Source organism: Pinus tabuliformis, chromosome 3_2, assembly GCF_031772625.1.
Source record: "Pinus tabuliformis cultivar Carrire ecotype Pingquan chromosome 3_2, CPIR1, whole genome shotgun sequence".
Taxonomy (NCBI): domain Eukaryota; kingdom Viridiplantae; phylum Streptophyta; class Pinopsida; order Pinales; family Pinaceae; genus Pinus; species Pinus tabuliformis.
In genome coordinates, this window is record NC_142302.1 from 111960396 (window position 1) to 111985929 (window position 25534).

The following is a 25534-nucleotide window of genomic DNA, read 5'->3' on the forward strand; positions in this document are numbered from 1 at the left end:
TACTTAGTTTATTTGAGCTTAATTTTTGACACCATAAGTGAAGGAAGACACCTAAAAGCAATCATAACTTGAACAAACTAAATTTCCCCACATGGGCCACAAAATAATTTATAGTTTAGGTTAAGACTATTGGGGGTAGGCATCCAATAAGCCGACATGGTCATGTTACAATTTAAAACATAGAATTTGTCTTTTAGGGTGCTTCGAATCCTTCAATCAACCCGTGGAAAAGACTACCCAGGAAACACAAAGACTCGATCCAGAGGGGGTTTGGATTATGCTTAATATGTGCAGTGCTATATGGGGCTACCCAACCTGTATAGTGCTTGGTACTGATAATCGATTACGACGAAGCTAAAGACTCGACTGCATCTGTGAGATGAAGGTATCCTATTGGCCAAATTTTATGGAATCTTTCCCTATAGGTCGAGGTGTGGGAAGCACTAAAGCCTCATTCAATACCTTGGTTGATTCTTTTGGCTGTTGGAAGTGTCACCAGTTCTTTCGGGATGTAGCTCCAGTACCCATCATTTTTTGGTTGCTAGAAGCATCACCAGTTCTTTGGAGACGTAGCCCTAGTACCCGTAATTTTTTGGCTGCTCGAAACATCACCAGTTGTTTCGAGATGTAGCCCCAATACCCGTCATAAAAGATATCTCCATAGGGCCTAGTTACTTGTATAGTGGAAAGGACGAATAGGTATTCATAGGACCTTTTATCATACGCAAAACAAACTAAAGTCATTTTCCTTGTTTGATTGATCACAAATCTTAACTTAAAGGGAATGTAACACTTTATTTTCCATTTTGCTTTATGTATGTAATTTCTTTTTCTACATATGCCTCTCCTCACCACAAAAGTGACGCACATTCCATTTTAAGACTACATAAATATTTTACTTTTTGATATTAAGAATAACAAGACAATGCTACACAAAACATTCCAATTCTTGTTTCACCTGAATATACATTAAAGTAAATTCTACAAATAAAAATTGAAACGAATTTTTTTTTATCTAATTTAAAATGAATTGTTAGATAATTTGTTATTTATTTTGATATTTTTTGGGTAGAAAAATTGGAGGAATTATATTTGTGACATTTTATGATATGTCTTAATTTTGAGATTTAGAACTTAAAGCCCTCTAAAGTTATTTTGGGATATGAAATGAGTGAAAATTTTGTGAGCATAGCTCTCTGCCTCTTGATGTCATTTTAGACACAAATTCTAGCTTTCAAACAATGTGAAAATCACCTTAATCAAATATCATATGAAGAAGCTATGTCTCCCACAAGTTGAGCTAACTTGTTCACACGGTGGTACCAAGTGGATGTTTCATCACCGCCATTACTTAGATATGTGGAGTTAGTCATGTGTGGACATTCAAGAAGATCAGAAAAGGTCCAAAACCTTAACACTAATAGTGGCTTGAAAAATGTGAAAACCCTAAACCTTAAATAGTTTCCAACCTATGTTAAACACTACGTCACTAGGAAGAGAAGGGGTTCCATCTTCTTAGGATTGTATTAAAACATAGTTGAGCACAACATCTAGGAGTGGGATTTGAGATCAAAAGAAAGGAGAAAGATAATTTGCAACAACCATATAGACAACAATGTCATAGGCAACTCGATAGTTAATACCCCTTTCTATGTATTTGTATTTCCTTAATTAAATAAAAAAGAGTAGAGTATAAGCCTCACCTTCTAATTAGTTTTTCTATGATATGAAGTTCCCTGAGTTATATCTTGTATTAAATTATATGATTTCTATATTCATTTACATTTTTTTCTTTTACGGGTTTCAATATTTCTATGTATTTAACACTAATGAAGTGTTGAGACATGTGAAACCCTAATCTAAAATCATTATCAAGCTATGTTAAACACCAGGTCACTAGAAAGAGAGGGGGCTCCATATTTTTATCATTGTATTGTCTTGTGGCTGAGTAGAGCATTTAAGAGTTAGATTTAAGAGCATAACATAAGAACCATTTAGAATACAATGTCAAAAAAACTCTATAATAAATACTCATTTTTTTGTATGTATAGTTTCATAATTAAATAAAAGATAATAGAATATAAGTCTGCTTTTTCATTAGATTTCTCTGATATCATATTTTCCATCTTTTATTAAATGATATAACTAATATTTCCATTTACTTATTTTTTATTTCAATTATTTTTAAATATTTGAATAATAAAATAATAAACAAAATTAAAATTCAAAAAATAAATTAAATAATAAAAATTCAAAAATGACAATGTAGGCTATAATAAATTATTTTAGGTGAATATCTACAATAATTTATATATTGTTTCACAATAAGTTAAACTTAATATTACCTTTTGAACAACTCATTGTCAACTTTCAATACCATGACATCTCATGGTGAAGACCTCTCCATTCTACTTATGTAAAAAATGAGGGGTATTATTAAACTCGAGAAGCCTGAACCTATGCTTTTACACTTAAAGGTTACCTTTCTCAATGGCTCATTATCATCTTTAACCACATACCTTGAGATCTGGTAAAGGACTCTCCATAATCTACTTAATTTAAAAAGAGGGGTGTTATTAGTTTAAATAAGCCTCAAATTATGCTTCTAATAAAGCAAAGATGTGGGGTGCATCTACTTATGTTAAGTTGGTTCATTGTTTAATATTAATTATGTAAGCTAGGGTGAGCAATGATATTATGGGGACAACTAACTTAACTTCATTCGATGCTTCATTCTTAAATGAAAAAACATGGAAATTCTACTAATTATAGTTTTTGGGACCATCAATCATTGGTATAAGTGATTGTTCCCAAATATCTCATGAACGATGCTTAAATGGGTCCATTAACATGAAGGAGCATTTCAACTTTGAGACATAATTGAATCTCTAAGTGTAGAATTGTAAACTCCTTAATAATTAAATATTTTAAATATTTAATCAATTATTTTATTAAATTATTACTAGTTAATTATAACTCCAATAAGTTGGTTAAACATTATGTGTTTATTATATTATAAGTTTTATATTTGAATGTAAAGGAGCGGAAGATATGTATACTTTTATTTTATAAATTAAGTAGTGAAATTTTTGTATGGAAAGAGTTGTTTATCTCACAAATGAGGTCGTATATGTTAATATTTAATTGCTAACTGTAGTATGCTTTTGAATTATGTTATTATTATTTAAAAATGATTTTTATTACTTAGAAAATTAATAAATTAACTAATGAACTAATGGGTAGATTAGGGGTAGATTAGGTGAAAATTAACGAAGGTAAGTCTAACACTATCAACATTGTTAAAGTGTGAACATCATATTCTTAGCTTATTTTTAAAGTCAATGCACATTAAGTATTGATAGGGTTTTGCATTTGGAGCAAAATAGGCATATTTGAGTGAGGAAGAGTAACTTGCTTATGCAAAAAATAGTATTAATGTTATGGAAATGGTGCAATATAGAGGGGAAAGTTAATGGCTATATCACAAACCTACAGTTTGCAAAAGATACCAAACTTAGGCCCAACATTGTCTAATATGTTAGCATATTCAACTTTGGAAAGAAAGGAGGTTTCATTCGAGGTGTGTATGATACTTTTCAAGTTGATAATGTGCAAAATACTAAATATTTAGTGGGGTGTTGTTGATTGTGATGGAAATCGCCAACATACAGGGGTGGGTGAAAACATGAAGATGGGTTACACTTTTGTGAGAAACGCCCCAAAAAAATTCACAATCTTAATTTCTTGGTAGAACATTTTTATTTTTATTTTTTAAAGTTTATTTATTTATTTTCTTTTTTTAGCCAAACTATTATACAAATGCTCAGTAGAACGTTTGGCCATTTAAACTAGCATTGATCATTAAATGAAATTTGACCAAATAAATAATTCAGTCGAACTATGTGTTTGACCAAACTAGGGTTTTGGGCCAAATTATTTATCGAGACGAAAAAAATGTTTATATATATGATGGGTCAAACGTTGCTGCATAGTTTTCTACATGGTCGATTTACGTTTGTGGCCTATCGAGCTGAGTGGAAATCGAGCATTGTAAGCCAACGTTTGTTGAGCCGAGTGGAAGCCGAGCACTGTTGATTTCTGTCTATGGTCTGTTGAGCCGAGTGGAAGCTGAGCATTGTAAGATGAGGTCTGTTGAGTTGAGTGGAAGCTAAGGTATGTTGAGCCAAGTGGGAGCTAAGGTATATTGAGCTGAGTGGAAGCCGAGTCGAAGTTGTTAAGGTCATAATTTAATTATTTTTTTATGAAAATTTTATGATGTTTTTTTGAAATTTTTATGAATTTTTATGAATTTTTTATGATGTTTTTTGTTCTTTTGTAGTGTGGTGCCATATGAACTTTGGTTTGTTTCACTTGTCACTGGAAGCTTTCTCAGCCTCCTTGTCCACCCTCCTCATCTAGACCAGGTAAGTTGCCTGTTGCATGTTTGTATGAATTTTCCCGCATGAGAAACACAATGTAATTTTATGTAAAGACCAGAATTATGAATGATGAAGGCAAGGGGTGTTGTCATCAAATTTTTTATACAAAATTTATTGTGAGGGATATATGTTTTTTAAAAACTAGATGGCCACATCCAACGTTGATCGTTTTTGGCAGCAACCATTGCTTTATTTTAATGTAAATGTTTTCACTTAATTATGGATTTCACAATCTCACTCATGGAAAACCAATTAGGAATTTCTATTTAGTTTTAATGATAAAAAAAATTATTTAAAATTTAAAGAATGATTTGATCGACTTAAAAAATTCCCTTTTCACTTGAGGCACGGAGTTGGACAAGGTGAAGAATAAAGGCGCATGATAAAGAAAGTTCTGAACATTCAGTGAGCTCGATTTGGCAGCCACCTTTTATTACATAATTCCCCACTTTGAAAAGGCCATAGAGAATACACAAGCATGGTGAGATTATAATCTAGAAAATGACATCAATTCGTAATTAATAGAAAAACACATCTTTCACTATATTTCACGTTATTAAGATTTAAAAAAACATTAAAATCAACTAAATTATAATTTTATTTTAAATTATTGTTATTACTATTAGTTATAATGTAAACAATAATCATTTAGATTTTGAAATTTGTTACTAAATGATATAAAACCAGTTACAGTTTATTAATTTTTATGTCTTAGGAGCCAAAACAATGTTCTTAAAATTTGTTTATAAGTGGAAAAAAATATAGCTAACATTGTTTTAAAAATGAATGGTACATTGAATAAATAACCTACTAAACTCATCAAATGTAGTGATAGAAGTAGGACTATAATTCTTAGGAGACATGCCTCTCTCTCTCTCTCTCTCTCTCTCTCTCTCTCTCTCTCTCTCTATATATATATATATATATATATATATCGAAGTATAAATTTTACTTCCAATGCTCTTGTTTTTGAAAAAAAATCTCTGATTAGAAAAGTTCAGAAAATTAGTGCAGCCATATAAATTAGATGACTAATAAATATTGATAGACATCAATTCATAATCAATAAAAAAACATGCTACTTTAATATATCTCATATTATTAAGATTTAAAAAAAAATTTACTAAATTATAATATTATTTTAAAATTTTTATTTTTATTATTATTAATTATAAAAAACAAGTAATACAAAAATTAAAACTATATACTTTTAGAAAAACAGGTAACAAGGTTTTTAGTAATTGAGATTCACACTCACTTTACCATGGAGATTTTCTAATGTAAATAAGTTTTTTTACAATATCAAAACTTATCAATACTACATGACCCAAAACCATAACTTGTTTTATATGACACTTGGTTATGTGGAATTTTTTTAATTGGTCAATTTAATTAAAAAGACAAAAAGAACGTAAAAATTCTAGAATATTAAATCCTTACCATTAATAATTATTAATGATTCAATTAAAATTCTAAAAACTCTACTAATTTTCTTAACTCACTAATTATCATGTTATAAAGTGGGGTGGTGGGTGATACAAGGGTTACTACAAATCCTATAGGATTAATTGAAAGTGAATTTCTTTGGGTTCTTGATATTTCAATAATTAATTATGTTGAATCTTGTGCACTATTTGAAGTTTTGAAGCCTTCATTTTACTTTGGTTTTCAAAATTTGAAGGTGGTGATGAATTTTTAGAATGTAACAAGGTGTATGGTTCACATTACTCCATTGAACACTCTTTTGGATCTAATACTAAAGTGGGTGAAGGAAGTATCCAAAAACTATCAAGGGTTAACTTATTGGATGGTTTAAGGGAGAAAAATTCTTTGATCAATATATATATGCAAATCAATTCATTATTACTAAAAGAGAGGGGGGATTGATTATTAATGATAAGTTGGGCATTTACCACATTCCCTAAGTTTCTCATAAAGGAAAAGACATGTATCCCTTATTTATGGAGGCACAGTAAATATAATAATCATATTGTGGGCCATGTAATGTAAAGATACCCAAATCCCCTCATTGCTTACATGAGCAACTATTTGGTTCCACACAATTTTGATTTGGTGAGAGGTGCCACCCTTTATTCTTCAAGGATGATGGTTATAGGTTTTGGGCTTTTAGCTAGAGGAACTAGATTGGAAAATGAGGTGTGGTTTGATGGGTCTTGTCTTTTTGTGCTAGTTGATCCTATTCTATCCTAGTTGAGTCCCTATCCTATTTTATAAAATTACTAAGTCACCACCACTGTGTATTTTTTTCTCAGAGAAGATTTAATAGAGGGGATTTCCTCTTGTCTTAATTCACAAAGTTTTTTAGTGGTTTTACTCTTGATATTGGGGGGTTTGTTGGGGAGAGGTTTTATGTCTCTCCCTTTCATCCCTATTTGGGGGACCCATTAGCACACCATCTCATGTGTTAGTGTTAGGTAGTTCCCTTTGACCCCTTCCAGCTCACTGACTCATCACAAGTCGCCCCTTGACAATAACATGGTGGCACCACCTCCAGAAAGAATTCATATGTCATACATGGTTATTTTAAATTTGTCATAAATATTTAAGCTTATTGATGACCCAATATATTATGATATTACGAATCATACAATGTCATCTAAGATCCCCTCAATATTACTTAATCCCAAAGTAGGGACAAGTATAAAATATTTACCTAAAAATGAGACTTCCATGCTGAGTAAGCTATGTATTAATCAAGACCATAATATTTACTCAAACTAAATTATTTTCAATGCAATTTGTATAGGTATTTTAAGTATGACTGGGTGGGAGAGGATTAATGAGTTGGAATTTGAAGACCCAGAAGATATGATACAATTTTCAGCAAAAGACTTAACATGGATAGAGATTGATGGGGACCAAGTTGTAGTTATTCCATATTGTTGACATGATGCTTTCATAAGTGGAGAGGAATCAAATGAAAGTGCACCCACTCAATTTCTTTTTAAGTATTATCGAAGTCAAAAAATAGAGGATATCAAACACACCTATTACTCAACATATCTGGAGTACGTTGTGTGAGTCTCTATATGATTTTTCAAGATACGTATAATTTTTTCAATATGCATAAATATTATATCTAATTTGTAGTAATTTTTTTACGTACAGTTATTGGTGTTCATATGGTCCACAGTCAGAAAGGAGAATTAGGAGTGCATCCTCAGATCCAAAGACAAACCGCAATTGACATGAAAGTATTAAAATTGGTTGCCAATGTGACTGCTTTGTGCGACGACTTCAAATTAGACCAGATGATGCTGTAATAATATATACTACATGTAGGCATATTGATAAATCCAATGTTATTTTTCATGGGATAGATGCAATCGGTAGGCCCATGAGATTGAATTATGCACCAAATTTAACAAGGGATATGCGATCTAGTGTCCAACATTTCACTAAAAGAGGTTTTAATGTTGGGATAAGTTCATCTCTGATGTCAAGGATGGATCTGGTGAGTTATATTCAGGGATATCTCGAGATACATACATGAGAAGGCAAGATATATTAAACATTTACAATGATATCATAAGGCTAGAGTATGTTAAAGATCAAAGTGATCCAAACAGTGTAGAATGCTAGTATAAGGAACACCCAGAGAGTTTTTTATTCTACCAAAAACAAGATCTTGTCGAAAATATCCCTTTTATCATAGGAATACAAACAAAGTGGATGTGTTCAATGATGCTGAAATACTCTCACAATAATATTATCTCAATGGACTCAACATTTAGTACAAATAACTATGGGGTGAGTGCATATTTATCCTAAATCTGATTCATTTATTTAACCTCATATTAATGCATGTATCTTACATATATATATATATATATATATATATATATATATATATGTACATTTTTTGTAATGTAGTATTAACTTTAAACCTTAATGATTTTCAACAAACATCACAATGGGGTTCATGTAGCTTGGTTGATATCATCACGCAATACTATAGCTGATATTTCTAAATGGATGTTGGCCTTATTTGCAATTGGAAACAAAGAGTGACCAGATTGGCATGTTCTTTCCCTCATCACAGATGATGCTACTACCGAAATTGAAGTGTTAAGGTGATGTGTTTATTATTTTTTTAAGAGGTATAAAAAATATTGTTAATGTATAATCTCTCTAAAAATTATGTTATTCCAAGTCTTCAATCAAGTGTAAAGTATTATTATTTGTGTGGCATGTTCATCGTGCATGGTTGAAGAATGTTGGAAACAAGGTCCAAGGAAGGGAACACCAAACACAAATTTTTCGTGGTTTAGGAGAAATCACGCATATGTGTAAAGATGATGAATCTGTGAAAAAGGAAGTTGAAAGCTTATTTGAAGAATTCAATGAACAAAAAAGATTTTTGGAATATTTTAGAACTACTTGGTTAACTAACAACAAAATATGTAAGCTTCTTATTGGTGGTTTTAATGACTCTATTTTTCATGTCATATGTATAATTATTATTATATAACTAATATATTTCTTTCTACAGATATGTGGGCAAAAGCATACAGAAATTTTCCACGTTCCAATCAAGATACGAACAATGCAATTGAATCTTACCATCGGTATGTCAAGGAAAGGTACCAATGTGAGAAGAACAATGCCTACCATAGAAGGGTTGACTGGTTAATCTATGTTTTGTTGACAAAGGTTGTATTATATTACAATCATATGCACCGCTTAGAATAATTTAGTTTTGTACGACCCAGAAAAATCCAGGAACAATTGAATTCATCCAAGTGTAGAGCTAAGAAAATCCCAAATGATTGTGTCCCTAATGAAAAGAGTAATGATTATTGGGTTCATAGCCAAAATAATGATACTCATGACATTTGGTACAATGTCATATATAAGGGTTCTAATCTATACTTATGGAATTGCAATTGGGCCCTAAATGGAAATATCTGTAAACATGTATTAAAAGTTGAGATGTTAGTGAGTAACACTATTTTGGGTGAAAATGTACCACCTGGTGTCACTGATCCCACTACAGAAAGGCCTAGAATTTTATTTGATTTGAATGAAACACATATATTGGGCCTAGAAATCCAAACAGAGCTTTCACCATGCTTTGATTGTCCTCCCAATCTGAATTATCATAATGAAAGAAGCATTGATGATTTAGAGAATTTCTCATATAATGTTGAATCAAGCAATGTACGACAAGATAGTGCATTCTCTGAAGATGATGAGATGAAATGTGTTAACTCATCAACTCATGAGAAATTGAGATTGATAATACCTACAAATTTGGAACCCGCATATGCATTGAAAAACATGGTAGAAAAAGCATGTCAAGAATGCAATGAAATGTTTTTCAATACTATCACTCCATCCAATATCACTACCAAGAGAAAACATAGTTTCTTGAGTCCATTAAATAAAAAGAGGCGATGGGGTTGGAAGTCAAAATTAGGGACAGATAAACTACAATTTGAATGGGTTGGATGAGTTCATGCAAGAAAAAAAAGAATGGATGAACAATTGGAGTTATCTTCTCAAAAACAAAGAAATGTGGACCATACGCCTGAGATAATGCAATATTCTATTATACCCAATATTGGTATGGAAATTTCATGCTATGCATTATTTTACATTAAATGCGATATATTATCATGTTCAATACATTTGCATAACTATATGAACTTGTTTTTTTGTTACAGCTGAGGGACCCACATCTCACAACATTCCAAATTGTCAAATTCATTTATTTGATGAACATGCTATTGAAAAAAGATCTAGCATTGAGAACACTGCTTCAGCCATTAACATCCCAATATCCTCCCCAAGTGTGCTTCCCCCTATTGTACAACCAATTAGGATGTATCATCGCCCACACCCACCACCTATTTCCTTCATAAATTCTTACATGTCTATAACCACCTCTGTAATACCTTCCCAATGCTCACCCCTACCCTTTATGCATCCACCATTCTCATTTTTTCAATCATCCACCCTTAACATTCCAATTCCTCCCCCTAGGTTAATCGCCTGGCCTACAGTGATTCCCACTATCGTACAACCAGTGGGGGTGTATCATCACCCACACCCACTACGTTTTCCCTATTTCACTTCCATCATGCCTTTATCCAGCACCCCTGAACCATGGCTATATCTATCACCAAGTGTTCCACCATCTACCCAGGAAGGGTTGTCTTCTCCATTGCCTCAGATCCTCATGGTGAGAATGAGTATTTGATCAAAATATCATCATGAATTATTGAAATTGACTCTATGCCTTTCAATTTTTACAACTAATTGATTATTGTAATTTTTGCATAGATATCAATTTGGAAATCCACCTAGGAGTGCCAAGAGGGATGAGGGTGACTTATAGACCCATACTTTAGATCGATCATGATGTTGTTTTTCCATTATGTCATTTATGGGTATGAGATTCATTATCTATTTTGGAAATGAAGTTCTATTTTGTAAAAAGGAAAAATGTATAGCTGGACCAATTTGGAATAAAAATACATAAATTTAGACTTGTGTTTATGACAACATCTTCATTGAATTTTAAATCCTTATGTGGACATGATGTTATATTCTATCAATGTTACATTACTTTTGATGAATGTAGTTGTAATGGATTTTTCTTTTATTATTTACAAATTATCAAGTTTGCAAGTTAAGTTACTTTTATATTTATATCTTATTTGATGTTCCATGCCTGGACAAACCTATCATTACCATGGATTGACATCTTGTTTTAATAAATTAGGAGAAGACATGGAGTATAGGGCACAAAATGTATGTATAGAGGCTAGAGTTCTGCACAACTTCCGCATATGTGCATATCTTCCGTAAATGCACAATTTTTTTTCGTATATGCGTTTTTTTTCTTTTTTTCGTATATGTCCATATACGAAAAATATGCACATGTACAAAAAATATGTAGATATACAAAAGAGTCAGATATAAAAAATATATACGTATATACGAAAGTTGCGCATATATGGAAGATGTGCACATATGTAGAAGTTATGCGTATTTAGGGAAGATTTGAACATATATAGAAGATATGTGTATTTACGAAAGAAGCATAAATTTTATATACGAAGGTAGCACAACTTTATATATGTGCATATTTCGTATCACATGTATTCCGTATGTGCACAACTTATATGTATGTGCATATCTTTCGTATATGCACATTAATAGAAGATCCACATATATATGGAGGTTGAAGTTGAGTATATAATAAGGTTGAAGTTATTCTCAACCTTTGTATATGTGCATATATGGAAGCTACATATATACGGAAGTTGGGCATATCTTTCATATATGCACAACTTTTATATATGCGTATATCCTCTATATATGTGAAACTTCCATAATATGCATACACAACAGTCCATATATATGCTTAACTTCTCCACATGCACATGTCTTCCGTATATGGAGAACTTTTATATGTGTGCATGTTCTCTCTATATGTGTATTTTACATATATTCATGTATCTTCTGTATATATGGATATTCAAAAGATATGCACACATACTTGAAACTTATATATGAAAGCTACACATATACATAAGATATGTGCATATAACATATTGTTGTGGGGGAAAATGCCTATGCAGGACGATCCTATCCACCTAAGGTGTGACAGTGCCTTAGCAACAAACAGAGATAACTATTATAGTATTCTTCCTTTATGAATTAAGAATGAAGAGAGCTAGATGGACTAACCGGTGTCTTCTGTTTGTCCCTCGATCCGGTCTCTCTTCTCTTTGAGGGTTCCCAGCTACTTGCCTTCTCGCTCGCCCAACTTCAAGAGGTTTCTGCAAGATCACAAGAAGAGAACACTACACAAGACATGGATTCATATTCATAACTAGTTTAGGATTAGAAATAAACTAAACATACTAATGCAATCATACATCAAAGATACATTAGTATATAGGAGAAACCAAGATAGCTTTATTGATGAATAACAAGGTTCAGGAAGAGATACAGCCCAGAGGGCTCCAATCCAGCATCTCCTTCTCAGCAAATGGAATTCCTATCTTCACCCCCTTCAAAGCATTAAGCACCCAATGATTGCAATCTCAAACCAACAACAATTCTTTGCAATAACAAAATTCCAGCCTCTAGATCTCATGGAGGAGAGATCCATATATAGATGTTTGGAGAGAGGATGAGTCAGCTTGAGATCTGACTAGTGCCCTCTCCCTTTGTCAGTTCTTGATTCCACTTGGAGGTTCTTGCTTCCACTTGGAGATTGGGAACCTCTTACTCATCACTAGTCGAATTCACTGAGGCAAGTGTCACTGAGGAAGATTCTGGAAGCTTCCTGGGTCTTGACACCTCTTGGAATGAACATGCCATTTGGCAATTCTCGCTCAACGCACCCTGGTAGTGCTTCTACCTGCGTTGCAGTGCAGGTAGCCAGTGTTGGCTTTGACATTCAGCGCAGACAGCTAGTGGAGCCACTGAATTGATCCTGAATTGACTTGTTTTTTAGCAGTTTCTGGTGGAGAACTTCTGTGAATTGCTGTGGTTTGTTAGCCTTGTTCCTCTAGGGGTAGGAACAACATGTTTAGGGACTTTGGATCCCTTAGATTATGGACATTTCATGCTCAATTCTATAAGGCACAAAAATGTCTATAACAGTTGGCCCCTAAAGTATGAGGTCATTTATCGGGTGAAATGCTTTATCAGGGGGATCCGAAGTTCATCCAATGCTGGGAGGAGACCTGTAATAAGATACAATACAATACATTATTTTTCATACTGCTTTCATGATCCAACTGAGGCGGGCATTCCCATGCTCAGCTTTATAAATTCATTTTCCTGTACATAGAACAGGCAATAGTTTGATGGTAGACTGATAATTTTGATGAAATTATCATCCTTTGGGTAGGATGATTATCTGCTGCAATGATGTACATGTCAATGTCTTTATCTTTCCTGAATATATATCGCAGCCCGGATGGATGAAACTAGATCTAGGGTCTTCAAACTCGTTCGATCTTCACTCTAAGTACAAGTCGATCCATGTGAGAAATGTTCTGAAGTTGAACATGGAAAGACATCGCTTGATTACCGGTCAATGAGGTAAACCGTTAACAAGAGCGAGAGGAATCACCGATAATGATAATGACCCTCAAGGTACTGCAGTACAATTCACGTGGTGTGAATAAAGGACTTGGCGTCGAACACCACGCAAAATCTTTCGGTCGAAGGTCATTGATGTATACCTGTCGCCGGAAGTTAGAAACTTGCCATTGAGGCATGCAAGCTTCAAAGTACTGAAGGGGTTGTTCCTAGATCAACTTCTTGGATAATGAGCTGATGTTGACAAGAAGCGATCCGTCAAAGGAGGGCCTTAATGAATCCCACATCAATGACACGGAACAGAGCTAATGATTTTTATGGAGGTGAAAACGATCTGTGACATATGATTCAGGGTGGCGGTCATGAAAGGATGAAGGATAATGTACGGCAGTGGATGGGACACGGTTGACTTTTCTGAATGACTTCTCTTGAACATATGGCGACACTGATGTGATGGATCGGTAGCATTACCCCAAATATGGATGGTATGGCGAGACCATGGATGTGACCGGTGAATGAAACAACCCAACCCGATTGTGGTACAGAGGAAAAGTATCATGTTCAAGAGCGACTTGCTACCATCAAAGTTTTCTTGAGTTTCTCCCAATTTTTCCCCAATCATTGCTGACCAGTACCTCTTTATTTTTGTCAAGCTTGAGAAGGATAACATATGCTTGTTCTATAACCTGCCCTTCGGGCAAGCCCATCGCTATGTTTTAACGAGCCTAGCGATAGTGAAACTCGTTCTCGTCTAAAGACAAGTTTGTCGCTATTTAATGATTTTAACGAGTCTAACAACAAAGATAACTCGGTTCTTTTCATTTTTAGAGATTCTGAAAAGATACATAAAGTTAACTCCAAAAGTCCTTTTTCGTCATCTAATCCCTTAAGTCCGAAAAAGTATAAAACAATACAGAAGGGATGAGTTTTCGATAGTTTTAATGAGCCGAATAAAACAAGCACTCGATCTTTTTGTGCAATAATCCCTCAGGTCCAAAAAGATTAAAATCTAGAGGAGGGATAGCACTTCCTGTCCCTTTAACGAGCTCGAAGGCCAAGGACTCGGAAATCTTTTCATATTTTACGAGTCAGATGAAAAGAGCTTAAAGAAGACTCATCTTTTGAGGAACGAGTGATGAAATAGGTTAGCAGCTAATTCCAGGTACAGGTTGGAATTTTCCAATCACGGCAGTGTCACAAGGATGGCTAGTGAAATCACTCTTCGCAGCTGTTCCTCAAAATGGGTAAACAAACATATGGAGGTGAATGATCGGCCAATGGAAAAGTGGAGGTGATGGTGCAAACACGACCAAGGCTTTAATGGCTGATAATATTACATTCACTGTGGTTATTTACTGGGATAGTTCATTTTTTAACGAGCTTAAATGCGGGTGGAAACAGTTTCTCGATCTTATGTTTATTTTTTAACGAGCATGAACTATGCGCTAAAACTGCTCGGATCTTGCGTTTATTTTTTAACGAGCATGAACTATGTGCTAAAACTGCTCGATTACCCAGTCATATGATAAGAATGTCTCATTGAAGATGCTATTTTTTATGGAGCTTAGATCTTACAAAGCTTTGCTCCGGATCCTTTCATTATGCAAGTTCGGAAACGACTAATCCTACGAGTTTAAAGGGTTAGACCTACAGGTTTAAAGGGAGGACCTAAAAATTTAAAAAATAAATAGCCGCCCCTTGCTTGCACTCAAAAAGGTTTGCATGCCCCCAGGCATAAAGTACGATTTCAAAGTTACCTCTACTTCATTTCCGTCAAAACATTTGTTTCACCGAGAGAGGCCTACCTCTTTCAGGTTACCCAAAGATTGCTCCATTCGCGGCCACGAATAAAACACATCTTCGGCGATGCCTACCGAAATAGACAAAGTTGAGCGACGATGCCCGCCAACTCACATAACTTTGACAAAAGAATCTTATTCTAGAACAACCCCTCTTCCACTCATGGACGGGGTACGGACTAGTCATATTCTCCCGCGGAAACCTACCCTATACCCAAAGTTTTCCTGCCGAAGAAGACCAGGACGCATGCCCCCTGGGTTCCAGTCATATCCTCCCGGATTACTCGCGCTCATCAGGAGGACGGACCGTGGGTTGAGACACTTCTTGCGTGAAGAGACAATTTAGGGATGGTATATGACTATTTGCGATGCGTGATCCGGGAAATGAAAGCTGGTCCACGAGCTTGACCACTCTTCCTTCATGCGGAAAACACATTACTCTAAAGAGTGAGGAGATGACGGCTCCCATGCAATATATATAGTCTTGTCCAAGGAGCAGGTTATAATCCAAGGGTCCTTGAATGACCATCACATTCATTTGAACGGTCTTCCCTTTCAATGTTATGGGCACATTGGGGAGGATCCCTAAAGGTCGACTGGTTCCTTTATCAAAGCCTGATAGATTTCTCATTTCAGGCAAAAGCACTGGCGAACCAAGCGCTTTCCAAGCAATAGAGGAAAGGATACTCACAGATGCCCCTTCATCAATGATAGTGCCAGCCATTACCATTCTGTATATTTGAATGATAATTCTGAATGGTATGCTTGCTGGCAAACGGGGTCTGCCTAGTTGGTTCCAGTCGAACGAGACAACTAGGTTGCTTGGTGGTGGGACCGAATAGACGACCGGGTATGACTCTGACGAAGTTCCTTCTTGCGATAGAGGAATGGGCAAATTGCCCCCTTGTTCGTCGGAGTCTGTGTTGATGAAGAGAATTTGGATGGTGTCGTCTTTATTCTCCTCTGTGATGGTATCATTCGAAGATAGAGCCTCTGAAGGCAAAGCCGGGTCAACTGCACCTCAACCTTTTGACTTTCGTCAGGTATGGATTCAGACGGTTCATCTTCAATGATAGGTGCTTTGGCTGACCACCTGGGCGGGCCAGCCAGGTTCTCAACTAGTGAAGGACTTGGCAGGAGTTTTTGATATCCAGGAGGAAGTTGCACTGGTAAAACCGGGCGATCTTCCAAAACTCTTTTAGCCTCGTCTAAGAAGGGACAATGGTGGATGGCATGGTCTCCTTCACACAGTTTGCAGGGAAATATAGCTTTCCCTCTCTGTCCTGTGACTTCACTTTCACTAGTTGACGGTGAGCTGTCAACATGGCTATCAGAGGTCGACTCTACCGAATTGTGCAGACGGGGAGACCAGTCCCTTAGGGATGCAGGGACAATCTCTGTGGAAGTGGTCTCCCTTGCATATGACACATGGCGATTTAGGCCTAGTCAATGCTCTGTGTGGATTTTTGTCAGACGCCACTTGTTTGCCCCCAGTCGCTTTTGGCTCCTTCTTCTTCTTCTCTTTCTTCTTCTTTTCCTTCTTCTCCTTAGGAACTTGGTTTTTTGTTTTACCAGTGCCGTTAAGCAAAGAGGAAGGAGGAGAGGGAGAATCAGATGAAGTAGAAGGCTGGTGGGTAACTCTGGTCTGGTCTGACTGTTGATTCGACTGTCCAGGAATAGTGGTGTTCTGAACGACATTGGTTGAGAAGAGCCAGACCGGCAAGCCAATTGCCAGTCCTGGAAGCGACAATGTGGCCATATGAGGTGCACCAACATCTCCCCAAGAGGAGAAGGGACTAGGATTTCCACCAAGGGGAATTCCTTGGTTGGTGTGCTCCATTTTCTCAACCTAAAGATCAACACAGGAATAGGGGTGATTGTTCCGTTTAAAATAAATTTTAATGACGCTTTAGACACAACTTGCTTTTTCACTTTTAAAGAGTCGAGAAAAAGCTAAAGATGACTCTAGTCTCCTTCGATGTTTTAACGAGCCCGGAGTGACAAATGCTCGGATGGACTTTTTCCATTATAGAGTCTGAAAAAGGCCAAAAGGAACTACTCTGGAGTTCTAGGCAGAGGGTGTGCCAAACTTTTCGCAAAACCACAGAATACTTTTTAGGGTACAGGCGGTCGATCTTCCTGAATGCTGTGTTCAGTGCATTGCGATCAGTAGGGCGGCCGACACGGCTTCCTAAGGATAAAGGTTTTATGCCTATAGGGGTCTCCCAATATATACGCGACGGTACGTGGGAGCACAATCCGTACTGGCGCTATCGTCCCTCAGGAGGAATCACCCACCATCAAAGAGATCGACAGTCACCAGGCTTTACGACGCCGAAACACGTCTCTAGCCTAGACCTCTATGTTGTGCGTTATGTTGCAAAGCGTTGTTAAGTTCATTCAATTTATTTTAGGTTGATCTTTTTAGAAGTTTGCCTTTTGAGGTTCACCACGAGATGTATGATACAATTCCTAAATGCAGTCTAAAGATGATAAGCAAGCTTTATATCTTTTCAACTTATGAAAATCCTAGCTACAAAGGGAAAAGAAAGACACCATCTTTTCTCAAAGAGAAATCAGCACACTCTAATGCACTTTTCCTAAATCAACATGCAAACTATCAAGATGCAAATGCACAATGCAGGTGTTTGTTTTCCGCTTTCTTAGTATTGATGCCTACAAAGAAAGCTTTTTGTACAACTTTGAATTTGCTTTTAAATGACAAATACAAACAAGTTTATTTTTTCCGAAATCAGAGAGGGTAGAAGAGATTACAACACTTAACGATTTCCGAAATGAATACTTGTTTCGACACTTAAAAGAGACAAACTCAAACCAAAAGCAAAAGTAAATGTATAATCAACTGCAAACAGCCAATGAACTCTCTCCTAAGATCACAATCAACAGATCTGAATCAAGGGCTACAGGATGATTATTTCACTCATGCAAAGGAAAACTGTAAATGATGCCACAAACACATAAAAACACTCACAGTCTCTTTGTACAAAAGGAGGCGGAATTCAAGTAGAGAAAAGGAGTTATCAGATTGGTACCTATGCTGGTTACAGGCTGCAAAAATCAGAGATCAAAACAGGGCAAAACAGAGCAGAGAACCCCAGCTGCACAAGGGCCAACTGGATCAGCGCAACCTCAACATAGGGGTTTTGACATTCAGCGCAGGTAGCCTTCACAAGACCTGCGTTGAAATGCAGAACCTCTTCACAGGGTCTGCGCTGAAGGAGAAACGAGAGTTTCTCACTGGGTTCTGGGTCATAGATTTCTGATTAATCTACTGTTTCAGGCCAAATAAAGGCAACAAGCAAGGTGCAATCGAAGGGATGCTTTGAGGGAGTACTAAGATCTATCACAAAGGATCATCAAATCATTTGTGAGTCCATTGTTCAGATCATAGACAAGTCCAGTTATTGGATCAAAGCAGCAACTGTCTACTTTGCATCTGGGAATAGCAGATGCAGTTCGATTGTTGCTGTCGAGTCTATGAAACAAACAATGATAGAGACACAAATAAAATGACTAAAAAAATCTCCCCAGCAGAGTCGCCAATTTGTTGTGGGGAAAAATGCCTATGCAGGACGATCCTATCCACCTAAGGTGTGACAGTGCCTTAGCAACAAACAGAGACAGCTATTCTAGTATTCTTCCTTTATGAATTAAGAATGAAGAGAGATAGATGGACTAATCGGTGTCTTCCGTTTGTCCCTCGATCCGGTCTCTCTTCTCTTTGAGTGTTCCCAGCTACTTGCCTTCTCGCTCGCCCAGCTTCAAGAGGTTTCTGCAAGATCACAAGAAGAGAACACTACACAAGACATGGATTCATATTCATAACTAGTTCAGGATTAGAAATAAACTAAACATACTAATGCAATCATACATCAAAGATACATCAGTATATAGGAGAAACCAAGATAGCTTTATTGATGAATAACAAGGTTCAGGAAGAGATACAACCCAGAGGGCTCCAATCCAGCATCTCCTTCCCAGCAAATCGAATTCCTATCTTCACCCCCTTCAAAGCATTAAGCACCTAATGATTCCAATCTCAAACCAACAGCAATTCTTTGCAATAACAAAATTCCAGCCTCTAGATCTCATGGAGGAGAGATCCATATATAGATGTTTGGAGAGAGGATGAGTCAGCTTGAGATCTGACTAGTGTCCTCTCCCTCTGTCAGTTCTTGATTCCACTTGGAGGTTCTTGCTTCAACTTGGAGATTGGGAACCTCTTACTCATCACTAGTCGAATTCACTAAGGCAAGTGTCATTGAGGAAGATTCTGGAAGCTTCCTGGGTCTTGACACCTCTTGGAATGAACTTGCCATTTGGCAATTCTCGCTCAACGCACCCTGGTAGTGCTTCTACCTGCGTTGCAGTGCAGGTAGCCAGTGTTGGCTTTGACATTCAGCGCAGACAGCTAGTGGAGCCACTGAATTGATCATGAATTGACTTGTTTTTGAGCAGTTTCTGGTGGAGAACTTCTGTGAATTGATGTGGTTTGTTAGCCTTGTTCATCTAGGGGTAGGAACAACATGTTTAGGGACTTTGGATCCCTTAGATTATGGACATTTGATGCTTAATGCTGTAAGGCACAAAAATGTCTATAACACATATGCATGTGTAACTTCCATATTTATGCATATCCTCCATATAGGCATATCTGACAGCCTCCATATGTGCATATCTTATGTGCTTATACTGAAGAACTGCATATACAGAAGACATGCACATATATGGAGGCTATAGTTCTACACAACTTCTGTATATGCGCATATCTTACATATATGCGCATTTTTTCTGTATATGCAAATTTTTTCTGTATATGTGTGTATCTTATGTAAATGTGCACACTTTCTCTACAGTGCACAACCTCTGTATATGCCTATACATAGAAGTTGTGCGCATATGGAAAATACACATATATATTGGAGTTGTGTATATATGAAGGTTGCAGTTGTACATGTGTATGTGCATATACGAAAAATATGTCCATATACAAAAGCTTCACATATACGAAAGATATACACATATCTAGAAGTTGCGCATATACGGAAGATGTGCACATATACATAAGTTATATGTATTTATGGAAGATTTGAACATATATAGAAGATATGTGTATTTACGAAAGAAGATTAAATTTTAGATATGGAGGTAGCACAACCTTATATATGTGCATATTTTGTATCGCATATCTTCCATATGTGCACAACTTATATGTATGTGCATATCTTCCGTATATGCACATAAACAGAAGATCCACATATATATGGAGGTTAAAGTTGAGTATATAAGAAGGTTGAACTTATTCTCAACTTTTGTATATGTGCATATATCGAAGGTACATATATATGGAATTTGTGCATATCTTCCATATATGCACAACTTTTGTATATGCGTGTTACACAAAAATATCGTCACTATGATTATTTACAGTCAGTATGGGTCCATCATCACTTGTACTGTCCTCCTAAGCAAGTCTAAGACCTCAGCTCTTCAAATCAAGCTCTGGAAATGGGAGAAAGACATTAAAAATCAATGTGACTCTGGTTCCACACTTTCTCTCATGGTCACCTGCGGTCCCGCACATTTTGTGTACAAAAGCTGCGTACCTACCCGCTCTGTCCCTAACGGTGTAGGTGCGGACCCCTGTGAAAGTCAAAAGGTGCAAGTTTTATCTTAAAAAACTCACTTTGGGTTAATTCTAGAGTTTTCTAGAAGGAATTTTGATGTGGATTGTTCGCTCTGAGGTGGTTCATGCATCCCAAAAGAGAAGGAGCTAATCCCTTGACTAAAGGAGCTATCCCTTTGAAGGAGGGTTTTATCCCTTTAAAGGAGGACCTAGTAACTTCCCTCCATTGCACTATAAATACAGGCATTGGGGTGAGGAATAGGGAGGTTAGAAGCTGAACATTTTGAAGGTAAATGCTGGTGAAATTAAGACTTCCTAGTTGAGCTTAAGAGGAGAGATCACATACCTTTTTGGCTTCATTGGGGAGTGAGTGAAACTTGTCAAAGTAGAGGAGACTTCTTGATGGACCCTGGAAGGAGCTTGTACAGCGTCAAGACGAATGTTGTAAAGTTCTTCTTCTTTTGAATTAATACTATCAAACTCATTTTTCTCAACAAGTATCTTATGTTATTTGTTTCATGGACTCCTTGACTTTCATGTTAAATACGTTTTATGCAATTGGTTTCTCAGGTGCTATTTAATTTGTTTGCCTTGTTCGTGTTTGCATATTCGCGGAAAGGAGCTCATTTGGATTAAAGGAGCGAGGGCATCCACAAGCTTGCGTTGGACTAAAGGTAGGCCCTAAAAACACTTGTTTGCTATTGTTCATTAAAGCATATTTAGAGAAAGATAGTGTCTGGTTGGTTTGCTTGTCATTAGGTCTTCTTAAGATTCTAGGAAGGTCTATCTTGTCCACAAGATAGACTCATTCCGTGCGACAAAATGGTGACCATACTGGGGATTTGATTGTTTTCCTTGTTTATACTTTGACCTGAGAAACTGTATTTTCTATTTCTATTTTTGACTTGATGATTGTGGGATTGGGTGAATCTAGTTAATTTTTAGTCAGTTTTTATTTTTCATAGTTTTGGGAGAGGTACGCACCCTCTGAGTTAAGAACAATGCATACCTGTACGCACTTTTCCTTTGTACACAGAGCGTGGACGCACCTGTGTAAACAGGTTTCCTGCGTACCCTGTCAAAAATTTGAAAAATTTTAAATTTTTCTCTTTTTTATCAGTTTAGAATTTGTTTATAGGTTTTAGCCATTGCCCAGACATGCTTGTTCCCTGTCAAAAACTTTCCTTGGTTTAATTTCATTAGTGTTAGGGTTTTAGGTGGAATTCCTAGGAATTTTGCTTGTTGGGTTTGTTTTTCGTTTTTGGTTGTGTAGTGGCTCGGAGCTTAGAAGCCGTAGGGACCTCAGATTATCTTGGTGTCTACCAGTCTTCTTATGAGTCTGACCGTTTATGAAATCTCCCCTTGTTGAGGAATCCGCTTTGTGTTTTCTCATTTCAAAATTTTGAAAAACTTGTATTTGAAAGTTGGAATTTTCATTTTTAAAAAAGAAAACGAAAGATTGGTTGTTTTTTGACTAATTGTGATTCTGCATAAATTAGTCCTTAGCTCACATTTAGCTAAGTAAAACATCCTCAAAAATACTTTTAGTAGGCTTTGACTTCAAGTAGCTTTTTATAGTTTGTAGCTCTTAAAGTTAGTCATTTTCATTAGTTTTGAGTGTTTTATTTGCAAAATATAAAAAAATCTCTTTCGGAAAAAGTTTGTTTTTGTAGTGGTTGAGTGCTTTGAAAAGAAAAGGGAAATTTTTGTGAAATAACTAGTTGTCTCGTTTTGAGTGCTTTGGAAAGGAAAAAGCTCTTCTTTAAATTTGTTTAATTGAGAAAGATTTGTGTTTACAAAGTATTTGCATTCTCAAACTCTTTCTTAGTGTAGAAGTTCATCGAAGAGAAAAGATTGTTTAAATCATCTTAGGTGCATCTTTTTAGTGATTTCGAGTCGAGTCTTTACACCACAAGTTTCATCTCCGCCACCTCTTGACTTAAACAACAACCACTAAAATTAACGCTTAAAGTAAAATTCACCTAGTAACATTTTATTTCTAGGGCTCTGATACACCAACTTAGCTTAGGCTAGTGTCTTGGAGTAGGAGAGTAATTAACTCTCCAAGGCAGTAAAAACAAACAAGTAGTTGTATCTTGTGGTAGGAAGAAATCCAATTGTTGCATTTATGCTCTGGGAAAGCTCCTCTTTAAGGAGAAGCACGAGATCGTGTCCGAACCAATGTGGGAATAAATCCTTCCTAATTGGGAACGACGCCAGATATTCACGTACTAAAAACGGTAAACCTCGAATTAACCATTGTCGAGGAGCCTGGGGTCACTTGTTCAGAAACCTTGGATTATGTCAAGGAGCCTTCAAGGGGATTGAGCTTGCTACTCTGCCCTTGCGTGCGTATCAGATCGTAGACTGTTCCCCCAGGTGTATTTGTCTCAGTTGGTAACCTTAGTGGCCATATTATTTAGGATTCTTCTTAAGGTGACAGTGGTGGGAAGATCCCACTATACCTGGAGCAGACGTCGGCTAGACTCACTTGGATTTTCTGGGGGGTTCACTTCACTCGAGATGGTTAAGTGGAGGAACTTGGTCCAGTCTATTCATTAAGCGGGTTACCGGGGTAACTGTTCCAACCACCATCTCTGTACTGAATTCTGCGACGTTGGATTTCATCACCAACTAGTGTTTTCGGTCCGGAAAGTTACTGTTTGTATGTGTTTGATCTATAGATTCTTTAGGCGTGTGATTCAAATGTGTTTGGTTCCTTAGAGGCTTTAGGTGTTTTTCATTGAGATTTTACTTTTTTTGTGTGTGAAGTAGTTAAAAGTTTTTAATTGTGGCTGAATTACCAAGACAGTCCCGTAGACTTTGGGGCCAGTCTCCTGAGTTTGTAACCGTGGCTGATTTATTGAGGAAGTCCCGTAGACTTCGTGGCCAACCTCCTGAAGAAGTCCCGAGCCAGCTTGAAGGCTTGAAATTCCTCGTAACTCCTAGTGGTAGTAAAGTTGGGTCACCTGAAGAAGGAGAGTCTTCATTGGTTGTACATCCTGATTACCGAACTCTAGCAACAGGTTACAATCCGCAATCGATTTCAGTTTCTGAACTTGTTGGTAGCTTTTCATCTACTAGTGATATAGGTGAAGAACTTGAGATATCTGAACCTGTTGCTCCAACATCGGGGTTTGTCTCTCCAACTTCTAGTGGTCTTGATTCACCTAGGGTAGAAAGAGTAATTACCCAAGATCTTCCTTCTGGACTTATTGCTATTGAAGAACTTGCTCCGGAAGAAGAAGTAGGCATCCCTATCCCTGAAAATCAACCTGTTCTTGATCTAAGGGAGCATGAATCAATTTTTTACAGTCCACCTAGGAGTACTACTTGGTATCTTTCTTTGACTAATTATTTGGAAAAACCAGGGTTAAGTTTTTCACCACCTCGTGCTCCTTATCATCTTGGAGGTTTTTATACTCCCGTAAATATGTCAAGTCAGTCGTCCATGTTTAATCAATCACCTAAATCCTTTTTGTACGGAGGTCCTTCTGTTCCCTCTGGGTATCAGTCACTTTCTGGTACTTTTTCGGGAGCATCTCCTCAACCCATTGAGCAAGGGTTATTAACTGGAAACAATGGTACAAAGCCGTTGAGCATAGAAGACATTCTTATGATGTCAGGTTCGATTCCCAATTCTCAACCTCAAGGTGGCCAGTTACCGCCTGGGGGGCAACCTCAAGGTACACAATTTGCATCTGGAGGACAACCTCAAGGACAGTACGTACCTGCGGTACAGTACGTTCCTCAAGGTCAACCCCAGACTCAATATGTACCCCAAGGTCAACCCCAGTATCAATTTATACCTCAAGGTCAACCCCAGTATCTGAACATGCCTCAAGGGTATCTACCCCAAGGTCAGTACTCGAACCAAGGTTTCCAAGCACCCCAAGGTCAATCTTATGTTCAAGGAACAGGAAATGTACCTTTCAATTATCAATCCTACCCTCAACCCAGTTATGGTCCTCAATATTCTCAACCTATTATGGTTCAGTACCCCGGAATGAACATAGTGTGGGATCCATCGCAAACCCAACAGGTGTTGTAGCCAAGTGTACAGTTGTCATCTAAAACTGGACAACCCTTAGTTTCTGGTACACCCTAGCAACCAGTCCAGTCTAATATTCAAACTTCTGTACCTTCGGTAGTTTCTCAGTCTGGGCCTACTGCGCCTCGTACTCCATCTCAAACGACTGCTGCAACTGCCGCAACATCTGTTCAATCTACCCCACCTACTTCTGGAGTATCGACAGCTCTAGTTTCTACTATTCTTGTATCTACTCCTCAGACATCTTTACCACCTTCTGGATCCACGATTCAAACTACGGTTCAGATGCCTGTAGGACAACCTGGTTTAAGTACGGTTGTCACAAGTCAACCACAATTCACCTATCAACCGTACCGGGGAAAGTACCAATTCGGTCCTGCTGTCCAGCAGCTAGTTTATCAGTATCAACCGTATCCTTGGTACACTTATCAACAACCTCAACAACCCCAGTACGGTCCGGTTAATCCTGGTTTTCTGGGAGGATACAATATCCCGAACGCAATTCCTATTC

The 25534-nt window shown here is 36.8% G+C and overlaps 1 pseudogene; it reads left to right on the top strand.

Moving 5' to 3' along the window:
- The window catches only part of LOC149180081 (putative pectate lyase 18), an 88687-nt pseudogene that overhangs the window by 39205 nt on the left and 23948 nt on the right, over nt 1-25534 (top strand).